The following is a 21,639-nucleotide window of genomic DNA, read 5'->3' on the forward strand; positions in this document are numbered from 1 at the left end:
ACCAGTAGCTTAGGTTAGGAAGGTAGCAGTGGAGATGAATCAAGGTGGGCAGATGGTAGAGATATGTAGTAAAATTAGCAGGGCTTTGCAATGGATTAAATGTGGCACGTTGATGGGGAAGAAAGAGTTAAGCATGGCCTCCAGTTTTTGGCTGATTGAACCAAATGACAATGCTTTTTACTATAATAGGTAAGAGAGTATGGCATGGGACCGAAGGGTAGGTGGAAGAGGTGAGGAATGGAATATATAATGTGCTCACTGTGAGATATATCCAATTTGAACGGCCCAAGGAACAGCTTTATGGAGATGTTTAAAGCAAGGAAACACACCTTTTGGTATCATTGACATGTTTATGGTAACTGACCCAACGATATCGACAAAACCACCCAGGGAGAGAGTATAGGTGGAGATGAGAGGAGGGACTAGGGCATAACCCCAAGGACTAGCAGGATATGAAGAACTGGTGGAGGACAACCACACCTATAAGGAGACAAAAGGGGAGTGACCCCAGGGGAAGTAGAAATCAAAGAGGGGAAGAGCTACAAAGAACACAGCTCCGGGATCCCTGGGTGGTGCAGCGGTTTAGCGCCTGCCTTTGGCCCAGGGTACGATCCTGGAGACCCAGGATCGAGTCCCACGTCGGGCTCCTGGTGCATGGAGCCTGCTTCTCCCTCTGCCTGTGTCTCTGCCTCTCTCTCTCTCTCACTGTGTGCCTATCATAAATAAATTAAAAAAAAAAAAAAAAAAAAGAACACAGCTCCATCCCCTTACCCTGAGATGTTTGTTTAACTCATCTTTAGGATCAGATGGAGTATTATGCTTTGCTTTAAGTGTGAATGCTTATGAGGTAGGGGCTGGTTGTTCTCTTTAGGCCTTTAGAGCAGCTGTATTTATGAATCTAACGCTGACATGTGGCCTCGGTAGCCCGTAGTCACTTGTTTGGCTTTGGTTTCAGTTTCAATTAGCTTAGTGGTTTTCTAACCCTGTGCTCCCAGCCTCAGAAAATGAATATCCAGTGAATAATATCTGATAGACATAAAACAAGAGAGCAAGAGAGAGAGATACATAGAATATATGTGTCACTGGGGCTTGATGGGGTCAGAATTAAACTTTAAAATGTTCTAGGGGTGTCTGGTGGCTCAGTTGGTTAAGCATCTAACTGTTGGTTTTGGTTCAAGTAATGATTTGGTTGTGCAGTCGAGCCCCCCCATCAGGCTCCACATTCAGTGTGCAGTCTGCCTGTCCCTCTCCTTCCCCCTGCTTGCATTCTCTCTCATAAAGTAAAGTAAAGTAAAGTAAAGTAAAGTAAAGTAAAGTAAAGTAAAGTAAAGTAAAGTAAAATAAAATAAAATAAAATAAATAAAATAAAATAAAATAAAATAAAATAAATTCTATACTTTTTGGAAAGCCTAACAAATCAGGATGATTGGTTTGATTCACATTTCTATCCATGGCTTATGTAAACTCAGAGAAGTTGCTCAATCCGCATGTAACTCAGCTCACTTTGCAAAATGAAAATAATACAACCATGTTCTCTTGGTTTAATGAGTGGATGTCTATCAATGTAAGCTTCTAATAGCCAAATGGAAAAATATAAGAAACAAAATTTTGAGGGGCACCTTGGTGGCTCAGTCAGTTAAGCTCAGGTCATGATCTCAGAGTCATGAGATAGAGCCCTGAGTCTGCTTAAGATTCTCTCCCTCTGGGATCCCTGGGTGGCGCAGTGGTTTGGCGCCTGCCTTTGGCCCAGGGCGCGATCCTGGAGACCCGGGATCGAATCCCACGTCGGGCTCCCGGTGCATGGAGCCTGCTTCTCCCTCTGCCTGTGTCTCTGCCTCTCTCTCTCTCTCTCTGTGACTATCATAAATAAATAAAAAAAAAAAAAAATTAAAAAAAAAAAAAAAAAAAGATTCTCTCCCTCTGCCCCTATCCTCCTTGTCTCCCTCTCTCAAATAAATAAATACAATTTAAAAAAATTTTTGATTGCTTTCCTTGGAAATAGGGTCTTTATTACAGACTTGTATAAAATACACAACTAGGGATCCCTGGGTGGCGCAGCGGTTTGGTGCCTGCCTTTGGCCCAGGGCACGATCCTGGAGACCCGGGATCGAATCCCACATCGGGCTCCCAGTGCATGGAGCCTGCTTCTCCCTCTGCCTGTGTCTGCCTCTCTCTCTCTCTCTGTGACTATCATGAATAAAAAAAAAAAAAAGAAAAGAAACACAACTAGTAATATCATGCCATTAGGTTATATGAACCAAAGACTGGAATCAAGGTCAAAATGAACTATTTCCCATCTATCAGACACATTAAGAAGTTCAATTAGAATATGCCCTATAGATTAGGGATATAAGGACCCTGACCTATTTAAGTACTTATCACATAGAGCACAGAATGTGATATAGCTTCCATTCTAACTGGTAGTTACATGAAATTTAACATTTCTCACTGTTTTCATGATGGAAGATATTTGCTAGAGTTTTCTAAGCCATAATTTCCATGTAACACAGACATTAGAGTTGCATGCTTTACTGCACTTTGGGGGACCGTTTCTAGGCTGAGTATTTACCAAGAAGCATTGGAAAGTGTCTGGTCTTGCAGGTCCCAGAAGAGTTTACACCATTCTTTCCTGACTTTCTCACCCCAGAACACTATTGCATTTCATATTGATTAATATTAGCAATATCTTATTAATACAATTTTGTTTTACATTATGCCTTTATCCAAAGGGTCATGCACAGTATATCAGCAAGCCTCATAATAGCTGGAAGAAAGAGAAACTATATTCTTGATTTATTTGAATAAAGAAAATGAGGCAGTGGGAAGACAAGTTTCTTGTGTTTGTCCTTTGTATACGGATAAGCATCATTATGCTGGCTTCTTTATAAAGGAGAAGTTTCATAGTGAGAGAAGGTGCTGGAATAGGATTCTGGAGACTTGGCTCCTCACTCTGGCTTAGCTGCTAGCCATCCAAGTTCCTGGGGGCACCAAGGACCTCCCGTGAGTGGTACAGGAAAAGTGAAAATGTTGATGCCCCTTCAAACCTAGACTCTAAATGTTTGTGCAAAATTTAGGGGGAAGGCTGAAAACTAGGTGTGGAAAGAGGAAGAAAATGTATAGACCCTAGTTATCAAAACATGTAGGGCAGTTTGGGCAATTTCTTGGCTCTGTCTTCCTTAAAAGCAGTTTTGTGACCCTGTTTGAGATCACCAGTCTTCCTTTTGACATCACAAGTCTTCCTTGAGGTTTCCACACCCCACACCCATGCAGCTTATCTTTATATACCTTCACATTCCATAAATCCTGCAGAGGTCTGGTAAACATAGATCACTGCATCATCTTACACCTCCAGGGAGGTAGTTAGTACCTGTACACTGTCTCCTCAGGAAATGCCCAGATGGCACTGCTTCCCTATCCAGCTCTGCCTGAACAGGGAGCTTAACGTCATTGAGTCTTGTTCTCAGAAATTTCAAACTGGTATTAATGGTAAAACTCTTGTTTAAACAAAACTGCATGAAAACCAAGTCTGTGAAACAAAAGCTGGAGAAGGAGAGGGAGTTGCTGGAAGTCCTCTTCCTCCCTCCTTGTTGCTCTTATACTGTAGGAGGAGCCTAATAAAATCTTAAATAGTCTGTGAAGCATAGTTGGAAGTCACTGAACTGGGCTATCTGTCTTGGGTTAATCCAGCTCTCACATTTCATAATTCTGCTTAATTCTTTTAAGAGACTTAAACAGGAGAGAGGGCAAGAAATAAGTGGAGAGTTACATAGTGTTACACAGTTTCCCCAATCTTTAGTTAGTCATTTCGTCTTTAGACAGTGATTGTCCATCACCACTGGGTTCACCAGTGAGGGAGAGGAGAGAAGTAGTGATTCCCTTCACTAAGTCAAGGGAAGGAGAGAAACCCCAAGAAAAATCACTCAAACTATTTAAACAGGGAGGGTTGACCACACAGTAACCCCTTCCTCTACACATGGGACTGTTGAGCATCTCTCTCTGAAAGCACTGGCACTGCAGAGCACCTTAAGCTGCTGGAGTATATAAAATTTGAGAGGATAAATGGCAGCATTCCCAGGACTCACTCTGGCAAGGATGCATGTGTTTCCCCTGGTAGGTGTGTACACTGTGCAAGATGCCTGCACTACAAGCCGATTGTTATCCTTCCAAGGATCCTATACACAAGACAGTGGGATGTACCATGTGTATACAGTACCCAGCCCCGCCATTGGTAATTCCTCCCATCTCCATAAGCACCTCCTGTCAAGGGGCATAGTTTATTTCCTTTCCTGTTGAATTTTGGCTGACCTATGACTTGCTCTGACCAAGAGATTGTGTTAGAAGTAATACGTCCTCAAGAATCCTGGGAGCTCCTGCTTTTGATGTCTTGAAATGGCTTGAAAAAGCTCAAGTTAGATTGCTGCAGAGTGAGAGGCCACAATGAGAGAGGTTCTGGAGGATGAGAGGTTATCTTGCACATTGGATCTCAGCCAATCTCCCAGCAGAGTGCAGCTGTATGAGTGGCCTCAGCCTATACCAGCAAGAAGCCACCACCTGAGTCCAGACAACCCACAGAATTCTAGGAAATAATAAGTTACTGTTGCTTTACTCCACTAAGTTTTGGGGTGCTTTGTTTCACAGTCACTGAAACAAAAAGTGGAGCAGCAGCCCAGAGGAGAGGAGAGAGTGCATGTCAGATCTGTGCAAAGGGACTGTGCAAGGGGAGGACCCTGTAGAACACACTGGGCAGCTGATACTCATGAGAATGTCTGTTTCCGAAGAGGGACGTATTCTCTCACCATGATTGCAACAATACCTGAGCATTATGTTAAAATAACAGCAGAACAGCAATGAAAGCAAACACTTAAATAGCATCTATTATATTTCAGGCACTGCTCTAAGTGCTTTATGTGTACTTTTTTTTTTTTCACTTAATTCTCTACAGAAAGTCTGTTAGGGAAGGTTCTATTATCATTCCATTCTGCAGATTAGAAAACTAATACACAGAGAGATTAAAATTTTTTAATCTCTAGAGATTAAAAAACATAGCCAGTATGTATAAGTTGGACTTTCTAACTCCAAAAGTTATACTTACAACCACAAAGCAATTATTGCTTCTCGTAAGGACAGCCAGGTTGATGTTTTAAGATGTATTAAAACATAAGATGACATATTTCAATTTTCAATACAGAATCCAGCTGCACATTGAAAGAATAAACCATCATAAATAAATGGGCTTTCCTTTAGAAGTGTAAGATAGGCTCAGTAACTGAATGATCCAAAATATTGTATTAGTTCCCTGTAGTTGTTGTAACAAAACACCACAGACATGGTGGCTTAAACAACATACATACTCTCTTACAGTCTGGGAGCTCACAAGTCTGAAATCAGTTTTACTGGGGCAAAATCAATTTGTCAGCAGGTCCAGACTCCCTCTGAAAGTTCCAGTGGAGAATCAGTACCTAACCTTTCCCACCTTCTAGAGCTCCATTCCTTGCATTCCTTGGCTCCTGGCCCCTGCCTCCATCTGCAAAGCATAGCATCTTGCTTCAGTGTCACATGACCTTGTTTTGCGTCAAATCTCCCTCAGCCTCCCTTTTATAAAAATACTTGTAATTACATTGAGGGCTGCTCAGATAACCCAGGATAATCTCTCCATCTCAAGGAGTTGAATCACATCTGCAGTTCCATATAAAGTAACATTCACAGTTTCCAGGGATTAGAATGTAGATATTGTTGGGAGACATTATTCTGTTTATCTAAAATATTAATTATATTATCAGTATAATTCACGTTAATAAATATAAGGGAAAATAATTGCATAAATTCTTTTAAAAAGCATGTCAACATTCATTCTGGATTTTAAAAAATGATTAATAAAATAGGATAGATAATTTGTTATCTTTTATCACTATTAATCCAAGAGCCAGCATCCTCCTTAATGGGAAACCCAAGGACATTCCCAGTCCCAAATGTCACAAATGGAGTCCTTTTTATGATCATAACTATTTATTTTGTTGGAGGGGGCTGATGAACACAGAAGGGTAAATGTATAATAATTGGAAAAGAAGGAGAAAAAACTTTCATTATTACAAGTATATGATTCCCCACCTGGAGAATCCAAGAGAAGCAACTGAAAATTTATCTGAAGAAATGGAAAATGTCTGTAGGTATAAAACTAATGTAGAGAAATAAATAGTCTCTATATGCACAAATAATATCAGAAGAAGAAAGAAGAAAAAGAAAAAAGAAAAGAAAAGAAAAGAAAAAAGAAAACAACCCCATTAAAATAGCAACACACACACAGCCAAAAATAAAAAACATGTAAAAGCTATATAAAAACAATCATGTACTTCTGAGAGGCACAATAAATCGTATTGGCACAACCGAATAGACATCTGGAAAAATAAAATGAATCTGGATCTACACCTCACATGTTAAGGATAAATTCTAGATGGAATAAATATTTAGATGTTAAAAATTAAAACTGTAAAAGTAGTAGAAGAAAATGTGGTGAATTTTTGTCATATCTTCCTGGGGCAGGCTTTTAGAGGCATGACAAAATCCAGATGCCTTCAAGAAAAGATTGTTCAGTTCAACCACAGCAATTAAAAACTTTTGGCAGGACAACACACAGCAAGCAAAATGATATAACAAGCAGCTAACTAGGAGAACTCTTTGGAGGTTATAGCTAGTTTTCCTAACACATAACTGCTACAAATACCAGATAAAAGTCAACAAATAGATAAAAAGGGGAAGGACATAAATAGTCAAGTCACAGAAAAAAAAAATGTGATTTTGAAACATAGGACATCCTTATAATAGGGGAAATAAAAATTTAAACTACACGGAGATCATTTTTCACTTACCAGTAAGATAAAGATCAAATAGTTTACTGGTGCAGTATTAGTGTGAGTGGGAAAAATAGGCATTCCCATACATTGCTCATTGGAGTGTAACTTGGTATAAACTCTACAGAGAATAATTTGTCAGAATCTGTCAAAATAATTCATACACATACTCTTTGGTCCAGCATATCACCTCCATCAGTTTATCCCACAGATATAGATGCACAAAATGATGCATACAAAAAGTGTATTAGTTACAGAATTGCTTAGAGTAGCAAAAGGATTGAAAATTACCTATGTATCTATCAGTAGGTAAATGATTAAGTAGAATATGGAATGCTAATATGCTGGAATATTGTACGACCATAAACAAGAATAAAGAATCTTCTTATGTACTGATACGAGGTACAAAAATATATCGCTAAGAGACAGAACAAGTCAAAGTACACAATAGTGTATGTGGTAAGCTACCATTTCAGTTTTTAAAGGGCATTTAAAAAGATTAGTCCATTTATCTATTTGGCTCTACTTACAGTACCTCTAGAAGGATATAAGAAACTTTATTTTGGTGATCTCTGGGGAAGTGACCTGGATGCCAGTGGACAAGAATAGAAGGTAGAATTATAACTTTTGAATTTTAAAAAACATTTCCTATTCCTTTCCTTTAAGCATCAATCTTTTAAAGAAAATGAATCATAGTTATATAAGATCCCCCAAGTTAGAGTACAATTTAGGTACATATATAAGTTAAATTGAATTGGGACTCTTTTCTCATGAATTTGCCAATTTTTAATCATGACTTCATCTCATCAGGGTCTGTCTCTAAGCATGAGAAAGTGCATTCTTGTATTTCATCCTAACCCTTCTGGGCTTATTTTGATCAAGTCTATGGAGCAGATTCTTTGCCATCTGTATGGGAGACCTCTATGGTTTTTTCCATTTGCCTCTCATTCCTTCTACTTCCTGACTTCCTGACTCTTCCTTTCCTCATATTGATATGGGAAACTTCAAGCTTATTCATAGCTCGAATAGTTTTATTTTGGAATTTTAAACTCTTGCAGTTTCCTTCATAGCTCCCAAATGTCTCGTGTCTAGGTCTGCTCCTAGCTTATCCTAAAAGGGTTTGGGTTGCTTTTGCTCAACCTTCCAGAACTCACATTTCATGCACCTGCCAGGGCAAGAGAGATCAGACTCTTCTTATTTATCTGTGAGTCTTCCTATGACTAGTTGAAGATTTGATTAGGGAAGGATCCACTTCCTAGTTCACATAGTTGTTGGCTGTATTTTTTCCTCACAAATTGTTGGATTCAGGACCTCAGTTATTCTCTGGCTGTTGGCCAGAGACCACACTCAGTTTCTGGCCACATTAGTCCTCTCCCGCATGGCAGCTTGCTTCACCAAAGCATGCAAGATGAGGAGGCAGTGAAGAAATTCTGCCTATTGGAAAGTCAGCCTTTGAAACCTAATCATGACAGTGATACCCATCACTTTTGCAGTACTTTATTGGTCTGAAGCAATTCAGTATATATGTACAGCAAAAACTGAGAATATGTTATATTTTTATTCCATCCTATATAATTTTTAAAAACTTTTCCTTATAAATAACATAATCTTCTCAAGAGTCCTTATTTTTCTATGCCTGCATTATAGCAAGAGGAATTAGAGTATTAATTCCTTTTCCCTACAAAGCACAGAACTCTCACCCACTTTCTTGTTATGGACATATAGTATTATCTTTACTTTCTTGATGGAAACAGAGACCTAGTGAGTCAAGGGCCTGAACCAGAGCCACATGGTGAGGAAGGGAACAGGAATTCCTATTTAGAGTTTGGAGTCCAAGGCTGGCTGGCTAACCTAAACAGCACAGATAGACACTCAGCAAAGCTGGTGTTTGCTTCTGACAGCAAGAAGTGTGTTGGGGGGAGAAACTGAACCTGTACAATCCCTGCTTCTTCTTTGGAGCTTCTGATGACTTTTCCTTCGTATTTAATGCCTGGAGAACTTGAAATGAGCTCAGATCTTCCATACCAGGCCCTCCTTTTTCCTCTGGCAGGAAGGGTGTCTGCTCACCCTCCCACACCTCCTGCCCCCACTCTAGCTCCCTTTCAGCAAAAGTGTGGCTCTGCATTTTGTCCCACAGCCTGATCCCCAGAAGATGTATCATTACTCTAAAACAAAAAGTTACTACCAGCCTATTGCAAATCCTATAGCAACCCACCTTATCCCTAGCCAAACAAAACAGAAAGTGTATTAGAAAACAGTAGGCACTCTTGCCTGCACACTCAGAAGAAATGGGGAGGACAGTCTGTTTTCAAACATCCAACTTGGGCACTGCAGAGGGTATGATCTCATCTAAATGGTCTCAATTTAACATGTGACAGGATGGAAATTCAGAAGATTCTTTTCATTTCCCAAAGACATACTTATTCTTTTGGGACACATTCATGGTTTGCTTTTCCATAATCATTTCTGACGTATTACTTATCAGACTCCAAGTTCCCTCAAAGAAGGGAATTAAATAGTCAGTCTCCATTAGAAATGCTCTGAACGACCAAACAATTTTAAGAGCCTTACTCTAGGTGGCACAAAAAAGAGACATGTTGTAGAATCAGTTCCACAGTTTAGAAATATCACAAACTCTAATTATTAACAGAACTGAGTACATGAATAAGGCAATGATTACAAATCATTATCTGTATAAAATAAATCTACATAAACTTGCATAGAGATAGCATCTTTTACTAACAAGAAAAGAGTAGTTCTGTTCATGTATGTGCCAACATACACGCACAAAGAACCAAACACTCACAGACTTCAAGTGGATTGAACAAAAGCTCTCTATAGAAGCTCTGCAACATACTTTTGCACTGGCATCTCTAAATTAAAACTGTGGTTTTCTGTGGATACCATCTAGTGGCTCAGAAATGAGGTATCAACCAAAAAAAATCGTATAAAAGTCACGCCAAGAAATAGAGAGCACTTCATCCCTGGTATGTTCTAAAGCCTCCAATCTCTCTTTACCCACATCACCCTTTTCTGCACCAGGAAGAAATAGATAAAAACTGTAGTGCTGTTCCCACTCTTCTCTTAGTAGCTCCTTTTATAAGACAGCAGCTCCTCCCACACTATGTAATCTATATCAAGGCTGATTGCAGCCCAGCTCTCCTGATATTGCTGGGAACATTTGTAGGGTCTAGATAAGAAGGGAGTCTTTCTGATGTTATCTTCTCAGTGAGGCCAGCTTTGCAACACTTACCCTAAAACTGCAATACTGGCACATTTTTGATCCCCTTATTTTGCTCTTCACTTTCTTTTTTCCCATAGTACTCATAGCCTTCTAATAAACCATGAAGCTGGGAAGAAAATGCCACCCCAATGCTTGCAGTTTTGGTATAAGGATTATTTTGAGCTGAAGGCAATTTTAAGAAGAAAGAAACATAAGAAAATCTCTCTGTCCTCCCACTATTTGCCTTAACAGGGCATACATTTGCAAAGATGTCTCCCCTCCCTTCTCTACCAGGAAGGACAGAAGTTAATCACCAGAGATAATGCTATACTCCTCTCAGCCCAGAGACAGCACCAGAGGAACTTACCTAACAAACTTCACTAATTAGCCTTTATCTTTCATTAGTTATCCTTTATATTTATCTTCTGACTGTTTGCTACCCTAAATCTCAAAGTCCTTTTCTTTTGTCTTGTCACTTCCCCAAAAAGTATTGTTCCTTACTAAGATACTATACAAGCCTGAGTTCTAACTATCCCTTTGAGTTACTCATCAACAAATACTTCCATGTATATGTGTGATGCACATTTTCATAAGCTTCTGTTTATTTTTTCCTCTTCTTAATCTGTCTTCTGTCAGTCTAATTTATAAAACCCCGCCCAGTGAACCCAAGATGGATAGAAGATAAAGAAATTTTAAAAATTGCCTTCAGTTGCATAATGAACTTATTTATTAGATTTATTATATATTGTTTCTCTTTCCTGCTAGAATCTAAGACTCACATGGGCAAGGCTCTTGGTTTGTTTTGTTCAGTCATATATCCCAGTGCTTAAAACAGTGCCTGGAAAAGTTATCACTCAATAAATGCTTGTTGAAGGAAAGATGATTTAAAAATGACTTATATTTAGCAGTGCTTATCTGTTAGCCTCTGGTTTGAAAGTAAGCCTCAAAGTCTTGGGTAAAGAAGTCACAATGCTGTGATTCCAACTCACAGCTCAAGTATCTGGATAAGGATTGTGAATTCTTTGATGGGGTAAGCCCAGTAGATTCTCTCAAAGTTCAAAAGCCACATTTTATGGGAAGAAAAATCATTTGATGTAGATGGTCTGGGACTTTTTATTAAGTGCTGACAGCTAACAACACTCAGCCTGTGACTTATTCAGAGAGCTGGACGTGGCTGACACCAATAACGTGTACTTCACATTACCCAGTGCTGACTTTCCATCCACACCTGAGGGCCACTTGAATATCCCCAGTCATCATCTCCCCTCACTGAGTTGCCTCTTTGGTCTTAAGGCAAGTGGGATCTAGTACTGGTTAGTAATCCTGCTCTTTGAATCTTCAGTTGAAGGTAAAAGCCACGTACTTTATGACCAACTATGCATAAAGGTGCTCAGCTCCAATGATGGCTTTCCAGCCAGAAAACAGCTTTCCTTGTGGAACTAGAGGGCTATCTCTGTCCTAGGAGAAAGAAGGTGACCTACTCAATCACTATGCAATGATTAATTCTCAGTAGTTTCCCCTTAGTCTTCCTGTCAGAATATGTGCCAAAAATTGAAGGTAGTCCTTATATACCTTAGATGAGCTAATTTCTTTTATTAGTTCCAAAACCTACTGGTTTCCTGATCCTTTCTTTTGCTTTGTTGAAAAACAAAACCAAAAACCACCCTACCCTCATTTGTATGTACTTTCAACTGAAAGACCCAATAGCTTATTTTTCTCCTTTCAGAAGTGCTTCATGGGTGTGAATAAATCGGAGCTCGGATCTGACCTTTATCTTTACAGTATAACATGAGCACAATAATAATTTATAGGGCTCAGTCCTAAGTGTGACATTTCAATGAGCCTGGTAAATATCATTACCTGAAGCCAGCAACCCACCAGGATACAGACTGAGAGGCAGGTGGGTGAGGGCATTTTCCAGAGAGGAATCATTAATATGATGGTAGATACAGTCTTGAAATCAGCAAGAGCTATGTTAGTTAAAAATTGACAGTAAGGTAAAAACAAAACCAAAGGGAGAAAAAATAAAGGGGGGCTTTCATTTAGTTGAAAAACATAAAAAGAATCCCTAGCCCTTGCTATGCAGGTTGATGGACTGCTGAACATCCAGATGTGTGAATAATTGCTCAGGTCTTCCTTTTCTCTCTGTGCTTGCAGAGGGAAGATCAAGGTCACACATGCTATGAATGAAAGAGAATCCCCCAGGGGGTTGGGGTTAGGAAAATGAGAAACTGGGAAGGAAAAAACAAGGAAATGGTCTGATAGTTCTATCTTCAAAGGCCAACCAACATGTAAATCATGAAAGGTCTTTGGCTTCCAATCTCACTGTTCTGGGAAGGCAAAGCTATCAAATATCCTTTCTTCCTACTTTCCCAAATTCCCAAAGCTACTTATGTCTGACTTTTATAGACAACATCCCTTATGACGTGACCCCAGGATTTCATGAGCTGCCCGACAGGGCAGGTCACTCAAGGGTGTTTTCTATCTTCCCCTTCTCTGAAAATGGAAGCTTCTAGACTTGTGAGAGACTGTAGGCATCCCTCAGCCTGGTTGTTGCCCCTCAGATTCTTTTTCACGTGAAAGGAAGTGTAGATACCTTTCAGCTAGTGGAGAATATTTAACTGTGGCATGATATATATGCTTCTTCCCATATTTGCCTATTTGCATTATTCTATTGCAAGAGGCACATTGTCACTCCCACATTTCCCATTTCTTGTCAGTTTTTCCTGTCCCCAGTGTAGAATGGCATTTCTCTCTGTATTGCATCAAAGTGATGTACAGAAAGCAATTTCTCAAAAAATTAAAAACAAATGCTGAAAACAACAACCCACAATATGTTCCACTAGAATTTTATGCTTTAATAAGGAAATCACTCTCCTAGGGACGAAAGCCATCCTTGTGTTGTAGAGAAACCCCCTTGGTTCAGAGGTTTCTCCTCTAAGTTAGCTCTGCCTCCCACTACACTTTCAAATCTCAGACTTTAGTAGGCTTCAGCAATATCTTGACAAAGTTCTCCTTTGTATGGGAAGGAAAAGTTTGGTTTTGTGAAATACGTTCATACCCTCATCTTGCCCATAACCAACAGATTAAATACACACACATATCACTTGCTGAGAGTTCCAGCTGTTTAGATTTTCACCCAAACATGTGAATAAAAACCGCAGGCAAAACAAGTACTGTCTCTCATACCTTTTATGGATTAACAAATAGCCCTTACCCTGCTGATGCCCGTTCTTAATTGGACTGTGCTGTGAGGAGCAATTAAGCCTAAATGGCCACTTGCTGAGAGCTGGAGAAAGAAATGCCACAGCTTGAGGCATCTGCATTCTCCAAATAGAGCACATATGCTTTACTTTGGTGCCCATTAAAAAAAAAAAAAAAAAAAAATATGTACTTTTTAGTCTTTTAGTCCTTTTAGAAGTGAAAAGGGACCATTGTTTCATGCAGTAGGTGGAAATTATTCAAGGAAATTTTTTAGGGATAAAATAATTCTCGCAACTTTTGTTCAGATAGAAGATTCGAGGATGAAAGAGCTTTGTTCTTCCATGAAAGAAGGAAGGAACTAACTTCAAGTGAGGCCTCTTCCCTCCCTCCACTCCATGGCACGTCTCCATCGCATGTGCAGAGGACAGATTAGAACCGACAAAGTGAAGCAGACAATGAGACAATCCCCTGGACACACACCATCACCTGAAAGGCAAGGAATGAATAAAAAGAAGTTTTATTAAAGAATTTTCAGAGGCCTTATTTTTTTATGAGTTTTTACTCTTAAAAGTGGAGGAGAGGAAGAATATGGAGATTAAGAGAGAACTGGCCTATCCCTTTCAGCCCAGAAAGGCAACTTCAAGCAGCCCCCAAGACATTCTTCTACTATGCAGACATATGCATTATTGGCCTTGGTTACTGATACTTTTGGGAGCCTGCAAAATCACTGAAAATAGAGATTGATAGAAGAGTTTGGGTTTATTTAGAGGCACTTGGGAGCACTAGTAAAGAGTAACTCACTGAAGAGCCAGAGATAAGAATTTGTAAATAAACTTAACAAAAAGGCAGGGAGGGCTGGGCATCATTGGAAAAGTATGAAAGAATCTCTTGGGACTTTTTGATGCTCGTGGACAGCTACGTTTAAACTTTCTGATGCTAAGTGTCAGTCTTCTCCCAAATGGGAAAATCCTTCAGAGGAGGATCTATGGCAGCTCCATTTTCAGGAGACTCTTCTTAAGGGTAGGTGATGGTTCTTTTTTGTGGCTTTTGATAGTTCAGATGGTTTCAACTGAAAGTAATTTGAATTTCAACTGAAATCACTTTGGTGAGTTCTTGAGTTCTTAATCCCTTCCTGGATTTTAGCCACATCCCCGGCCTTTACCCACTAGACACCAATAGAAACATCTTCCATCTCCAGCAGGAAATCAGAAATGTCCTCAGACAGGGCCAAGTGCCCCAGGGAAGGTGGGTGAAAATCGCCTCAAGGTGAAACCAGTTACTCTTAAGATTAAAAAAAAAATAGAATTAAGGGGGAAAAAACACTGATGGATTGAAAGCATAATTTTTAACCATACAATTAAATTTTGAAGTGTATTTATTTACTCCTTGCCATGAAAGATTTTTTAAAATTGGCAATTTCTTCCACATTTCCTCCTTCCATCTCCTGATATTGGTTAGCCTTGATTTTTATGTTTTAAAAATTTAAAGCACATTTTATTCTGTAGCCAAAATTCTGATAATTAGTAAACTATTAAAATAAATCCACATTTCACCCTATGTCCTGTACCACAGCTTCTCCATTCTTTCCTGAGTTCATGAAGTAGATGTACAATAGAAATCTTCCAGAATTGGAGATAAAGCCTCCAAATTGAACAGAAAGTACCCCAACATTCTAGAGACAAGTACTAAGGAATCCCAGACACACTCTACAGAACTTTCAAGATGCGTGGCAGTTCCAGCCCTGCTATCACCTCCACTCCAGCCTACATATGCAGAAGATAATAACTGAGAGAAGATTATGGGGTAGTAAGAAGAGTTGTGCTGTGCTACTCCTCCTCTGCACTTCCCCACAAACACAGCAAGATGAAACAAAGGATGATGTAAGAATCATTGGTAGAAATTTGTGGTGCCTGAAAAAAATCTGAGACAGGCCACTCATTTGTCTTTGAGCAACTTGCTGATCTTCTACTCTGTGGATAGCTGAGACTGACCAAAAATAATAAAATAAAAAATAAAATAAAATAAAATAAAATAAGCAAAAAAAACAAACTGGAGAAAGAAAGTAAGGCAGACAGTGCAAAGTTGGTGGAGCAGCATGTACTCCAGATGTTTCATGACCAGATGCATGAGTTTCCTGAGGGTTGGGTGCCCACAAGCTAGCTTGGTTGAGCTGTCTTATTAGTATGGCATCTAAGGAGACAGCCTCCCAGGCAAGAGAATCTCAGTGGGGAGACAGACTCTGGAGTAGACTTAGGCAGGTAGGAGCTGGGTTGGAGTCAAAGAGGTCTTACCTTTGGTCTTACTGATTACCAAAGCACCAGTTGCTTGTCTAGGAAGAAAGTGGTACTGGAAGGACCCCAAAGAATTCAAACGTGCCCCTCCTAAGAACACCTCCATGTGGATTTCTGTCAGGCAGAGTGCATGAGAAGCAGTAACACTCTAAAATAAACACCAAAGCTACCACCTAAGTGCTGTTCACCCCTTTTTACCCGTCTCTCCTCTCCCCACAGTGTACCAGAGAAGAAAAGGACTCAGAAAAAGGAGGGTATGTGGAGGAGACAAGGGAAGGCAGAGAGAAGAAGGAAGGACACCCCTGTAGTGGAGGAAATATCTTTGTTCCTCCACCATCTTAGGTTTAGTGGCTGGAACCCACAAATGGAACTGATCAAAGACAAATTGACAAGTGAAAAAAGTTTTAATTATGTACTACATGTAGAACCTGCAAAGTAAAATGTGGCTCAAGGTGGCCAGATGATTACATACTATCTTATGCTAAACAAAAAATAAGGGGTTTTGAGCATCTTTGATGGGGAGGAGTTATAGGAGCATGACTGAGGCATAGGGACTCAAGAGCAGCTGGTCCTTGGGGTCCCAAATGCACCAGGTTCAGCCACCTGCTGCGATAAAATTCAGAGGTGGAGAAATGAGCGGTGGTGAAATAAGAAAGGAATGTATTCCAGTGAAGCTGTCACCAGGAAGATAGCCGACTAAGGTCTCAAAGACTGTTTCTCAAGTGCTGAAAATACCTCTAGGCTTATACTGCAGGTGGGCAGCATAGGTCAGGTTGATCATTGTCTTGGGGTCAATCACATGGGGTCTTGCTGTCGTCAGGGCAGTCCTTGTTGCTTGAGGAAGTATTTTCAGTTCCCATCACGGGATGCTTTGACCTCCTGGCCAGCAAGGTCTTTTGCCTGAGTTAAGAGATAAGCTGGAAAGAAGAACTTAATCAATTAGAATGTACAGACTGAGGTCAAAATGAAGGGAGTTGAGGTCCTCTTTCAGAAGGAAATGTATGATTAATAAGGTTTGTTGTGTTATGCAGATTGAACACAGGTGATAAGAGCTATGTCTGGAAGTAGCTCTCTTCCTGGCATAGAGACATCTTTATGAATGGAAATTTCCTTTTTAAGTATAAATTTATTTTACCAAAGGGAAAATTTGGGCTGTTTTTAGATAGTTAAGGGGAAGTAAAGAGTTTTTCCTAGTCTACTTGTGCTCAGTTGTATTTCACTTGAAGTAACTCATAGGCCAGCAGGACATATTTGAGAGTGGTGTACTCTGGTACCCCTCATCTGCCATAGATGCCCAACCTTGGAGTGAAAAGAAAATAAGAGTTAAATTGAATAGGAGATAGAAGAAGCTTTGTTGGAGTCTAAATACTTGAAATTACTAGAAAAGTGATGAGATCAAGCTGAGATAACAAGAAAGGAGGATTTGACTGGGATGGTTTGAAAACTAGAGATTGTGAATAAAGATTTTCAATTTGCATATTTAAAGATCAACCCTGTTTAATAAGCTGATAGAAGTTGTTTTGAATCATCTCTTGGTCCATTGGATTTATTTTTTCCAAGGACTCCTATTTACTGTATTGCTTACATTATTAAGAATATCTATGGCCTTTAGACTTGAATTTGCAGTTAATAAACTATTTAGTAACACTTTGTTTTATTCAGAATTTTGTTGGCATTCCTTCACCATCTTTTGGCATTGAGCATTGCTGTGAAGAAGTCTGAAGTCAGGCAGATATTCCCGTTTGTGACTTAATTTCTTTTCTTCATGTCCACATAAATCTTTCTTTACCTCATATTCAGTGACTTTTTAAGGATATGGCTTGGTGTTGACTGTGTTGTGCCAAACTTTACTGGATCATGCTGTTATTCTTCAGTATGCTGATTCAAGCTTTAATTGATGGAAACTGTTTTCTTTTATATTACTGAAATCATTTCTGTTCCATCTGTTCTGTTCTCTTTTTCAGAAATGTCAATTAGTATATATTGGATCTCCTTTGTTTTTCTTCCATATCCAGTACGTTGTCTATAATCTTTTTTTATGCTATTGTTTTTTTCTATTTCATTCTGGGTGATGTTGTCAAACCTGTATGTATGTGTATATATATATATATACACACACACACACACACACACACACAACTGTGTTTTCAGTCACATTTGTTCTTTCTTGTTTTTTTCTCTCATACTTCTCTTAGTTCATTTCTCATCCTTTTCTGTTGCCTTTTCATTTTTTCTGAACCTTTCTCTTTCTTCTTTGAAATATTTTCCTCTGACTTTAATTTTTGTCATGGGAAACATCTTTGAGACTCTGGGAACAGTTTCTCTGGACCCTTTCTCCAGTTCTATAGGCAACTCTTCTTATAACATGTTTTACATGAACTTTCTAAAAATTTTTCTCTATTTCCCAATCCACTCTCATTATTATTATTATTATTATTATTATTATTATTATTATTATTATTATTTCAGGGTCTGTCCATAGGGCTCCATTCTGATTATTTCTCATCTTTGAATCTTTGAATAGTTTGCTGTTTCTGTATGAAAACATCACATGCAATTTTACTAAGAAAATGTATGAATCACACACACCAAATCTTTATTTCCTGTGCTTTGGAACACTTCTCCTCTTAGCTTTAGGCAGACAGGAACTTCCATTGCACATTGCTCTCTTCTTAAACCTTAACTTTGAGATCTTCCCTCAACCTGGAGTTTAGAGCATTCATAGAAGGTCTTTTTTTTTTTTTTAAGATTTTATTTATTCATGAGAGAGAGAGAGAGACAGGCAGAGAGACAGGCAGAGGGAGAAGCAGGCTCCATGCAGGGAGTCCGACGTGGGACTCGATCCCGGAACTACAGGATCACGCCCTGGGCTGACGGCAGTGCTAAACCGCTGAGCCACCCAGGCTTCCCGAGGTCTTTAAAGAGAATACTGAGGACTCTATTTGTGGGTGACTAACCTAAAAGTCAAGGCACATAACACAGAAGTATGAAGGTAGTGGAAACAATTACTATAGCCCATTATTTTTTCTACGGGCTCCTGTCTACTGTATTACTTACATTATTGAGAATACCTATGGGCTTTAGACTTGAACTTGCAGTTAATAAGTTGCATTCTTAACAGAATTCAGCAACACACAAAGCTATCTTTACCCAGTTTTAGCTCCTCTTTTTTAGGAGTAAAAAAGTGCAAAATCAGACTAACCCTGAGAAATTCATATGTGCCGATAATACTCTGTCCACATCAGCTAGTATCTGAGATTGGAGGAGTGAGAGCAGTATCCCTGTATGAGATCTGGAAGATAACCATACTAGGAGGTGCCTGGGTGGCTCAGTCAGTTAAGTGATTGACTCTTGATCTCTGCTTAGCTCATGATCTCAGAGTCATGGGATCGAGCCCTGTGTTGAGTTCTATGCTGGATATGAAGTCTGCTTGGGCTTCTCTCTCTCCTTCTCCTTCTGCCCCTTCCCCACTTTGTGCTCACACACTTTCTAAATAAATAAATAAAATCTTAAAAAAAAAAAAAAAAAGATAACCACACTAGACCCCTCTGCATACTACATTACAGGCACTTTGCTCAACATTGGCTATTGCAATTCAAACTAGGTGGAATTTTACCATGGCCAGCTTGTACTGCCAACAGTTACACTCCAGAAAGGGGAACATGGAGGAAAAAGGATTATATGCCATGCTTCTCATGGTTAGTTTTTCAGTTCATCAATGCATTGGTATTGTAGAAGGTGAAAAAAGTATTACAACTTTCTCACTAGAAGTAAAACATTTGAGTTATTGAATGGCCTTTCCCATCAAACATAAAAAAAAAAAAAAAAAAACTCCTAGAAGGCTGAGTGGATAGGGGCAAAGACCATTGAGTGCAGCCCTTTAATTGACCAATAAGCAGAGCAAAAGTAAGAACCTCTACTGACTGATCCCCAAGTATCCTTCCACCACTTCAGATGCTACTCCTCCCCACAGAAAATATATGAATAGAGAAAGGGAACAAAAAACCATCCTTTTTAAATAATAGGAAAATACATTAGCAGAGAAGCCACACACAGTTCTTAGTAAGAGAAAGCTCATTCCAGTGCGACTTGCATCAATCAGGTGTCTTTTATAAGAGTTGTTTTGCTTTGTTTTGTTTTTTGCTTATATTTAAAATCTAAATTGATGATAAATTTTGGTTAAAGATGAGTGAATATAAAGGATAAATTTGTCTCATCCAAATTTGCTGACCCTTTCCCCCATTCTCTCCAGGAACTCTGAGTTAAGAACCTTAGTTAACTTTTAAAACCACCAGTTTCAATTTGGAATGCTGGGAATGTATCTTTTTGTAGAAACATGCTGTTAGAGATTTCTCAGGTAGCTGGGGCAAGAGTTAATCACTACCCAGAAGAAGCAGGAAGAGCCTGATTGGACTTTCCAGGAGGCCAGGGGTGGGCTTTCTAGAAGTGGAATTTCTAGGGCAAGAACTAGGAATGGAAAGATTGCAGCAGTGACCCAAAAGTGAAGAAAGATCCTGGGCTTGCAGAATGTCCTTGTGATAAGATTCCTTCTGCTCCTACTTCCTTCCCTTTTTTCTCTGTTTCTCTTGTATTAAAAAGGAATAGAATAGCAAAGTCCTTTTAGAATCATTCAAAAGAAGTGGCATGAAACACAGACAATAATTTGATCAGGGTTTTATATTATGGTGAAATTTAAAATTACAAAATTCTACCATATGATTGAAATGTCTATCAACGAGTCAATGATGATGAGTAGAGATAGCAAAGACACAACAAAGATCACATTGCCAAATAATACTGACATACATCAGAGATCTTACCAAGTTCCATGCTTTGCCAACAGTTTCAAAGATACAAGTAATGGAGAGATATAAGTACAAATGGGAGGGGTCCAGAACCCCTAGTCACACTCCCTGAGTCCTTACCTTCCTGTGTCAGAGGTTCTCTGGCCCAAGATAATAGATAAGGTCACTGAGAGAGACATGCAGCCACCTTACCCTTACCCTCCTACTTACCCAGAAGGAGCTGCTTAGTTCTGGAAACATCTGAAACATCTCCATTTTATACTCAGATATTTACATAATTTACATGATGTTTTCCAGAGAGCTTTGCCCTATAAATCCATAGATTCCAGATTTGTTTACCCAAGAAATTCTAGACTGCAAAGTACATTCTGCTAAAAGCACTCCATGGGTAAGGACACTCCTGCCAACAAAAATAATTTCATTTGTCAGGAGAACTATCATTAGTGTGTTTACAAGATTAGACTAGTTTACATGCCATCTTTCTTATTTAGGAAAGCACACCTCCTCTCCCCCAGTAAATGGAAAGAGTGGATCACTCTGCCACTTCCAGAGTATATTATGCTATATCCAGGTACTTTATGGAATCATAAAAGTTTATATTGACAGAGGAAAGGACTTCTGATATATTGATCAATGACAAGAGGATAAGCTTAGTATTTCCATCATCACCTCAACTGTGCAGAGATCTAACAGAATAACTAAAAGATAAAAAAAAAAAAAAAAAAAAAACAAGAAACTAAAAAGATTTTAGTGTAATGATTATTTCTGGGTCCACAAGTTGAAGATGATGATTTTGTCATTTATATTTTCAGTTTTCCACAAGAATTTTGTATTACTTTCATCAGCTATTTTTTTCTATTTTAAATTAAAGCATGGGAAAATACAAGTAGCACATTGGACAGAACATAGAATTTGAAAGTAAACTGATTTGGATTCAAACTCTGGCTTGACTGCTCACTGTTATGAGATCTTGAGCAAATTCGCCTGTTTCTTCAGCTGTAAAGTGAGAAAAATAACACTCACCCTCAGGGTTGTTGTGAATTATAAGTAGGTATATCATCCACAATATTATCCACCTCCTTAGACACCGTCTGCTTGCTAGCTTCCTGTGGAGGGCTAACCAATCACTGGTTCTGGGAGGGCCTCCTCCTTGGCTACCTCTACAACAGTTGGGCCAGCCAGCCACATGCCCGAAGTTGCTCACTCTTCCTGCCAGTTCCAGATTTGAATGAAACAAAACACAAGGCCTAGGATCTTGCATTCTGGCA

At 39.2% G+C, this 21,639-nt stretch overlaps 2 long non-coding RNA genes across 4 annotated transcripts in view; one reads left to right on the forward strand and one right to left on the reverse strand.

The window, feature by feature from the left end:
• The window catches only part of LOC140633684 (uncharacterized), a 21,499-nt gene extending 4,046 nt beyond the window's left edge, over positions 1–17,453 (forward strand). The window contains exons 2-3 of the long non-coding RNA XR_012031271.1: positions 13,581–15,155; positions 15,786–17,453. This is a non-coding gene — a long non-coding RNA (uncharacterized lncRNA). The remainder of the gene's footprint in view (positions 1–13,580; positions 15,156–15,785) is intronic.
• Positions 8,456–21,639, reverse strand: part of LOC140633683 (uncharacterized) — a 35,070-nt gene continuing 21,886 nt past the window's right edge. For 2 of the 3 annotated variants that reach the window (XR_012031269.1, XR_012031268.1), the window contains one exon: positions 8,456–13,761. This is a non-coding gene — a long non-coding RNA (uncharacterized lncRNA). Of the gene's footprint in view, positions 13,762–16,301; positions 16,484–21,639 lie in introns of all 3 variants that reach the window. The other variant, XR_012031270.1, reaches the window with a different exon arrangement.

Source organism: Canis lupus, chromosome 5 (assembly GCF_048164855.1).
Source record: "Canis lupus baileyi chromosome 5, mCanLup2.hap1, whole genome shotgun sequence".
In the NCBI taxonomy this organism is placed as follows: domain Eukaryota; kingdom Metazoa; phylum Chordata; class Mammalia; order Carnivora; family Canidae; genus Canis; species Canis lupus.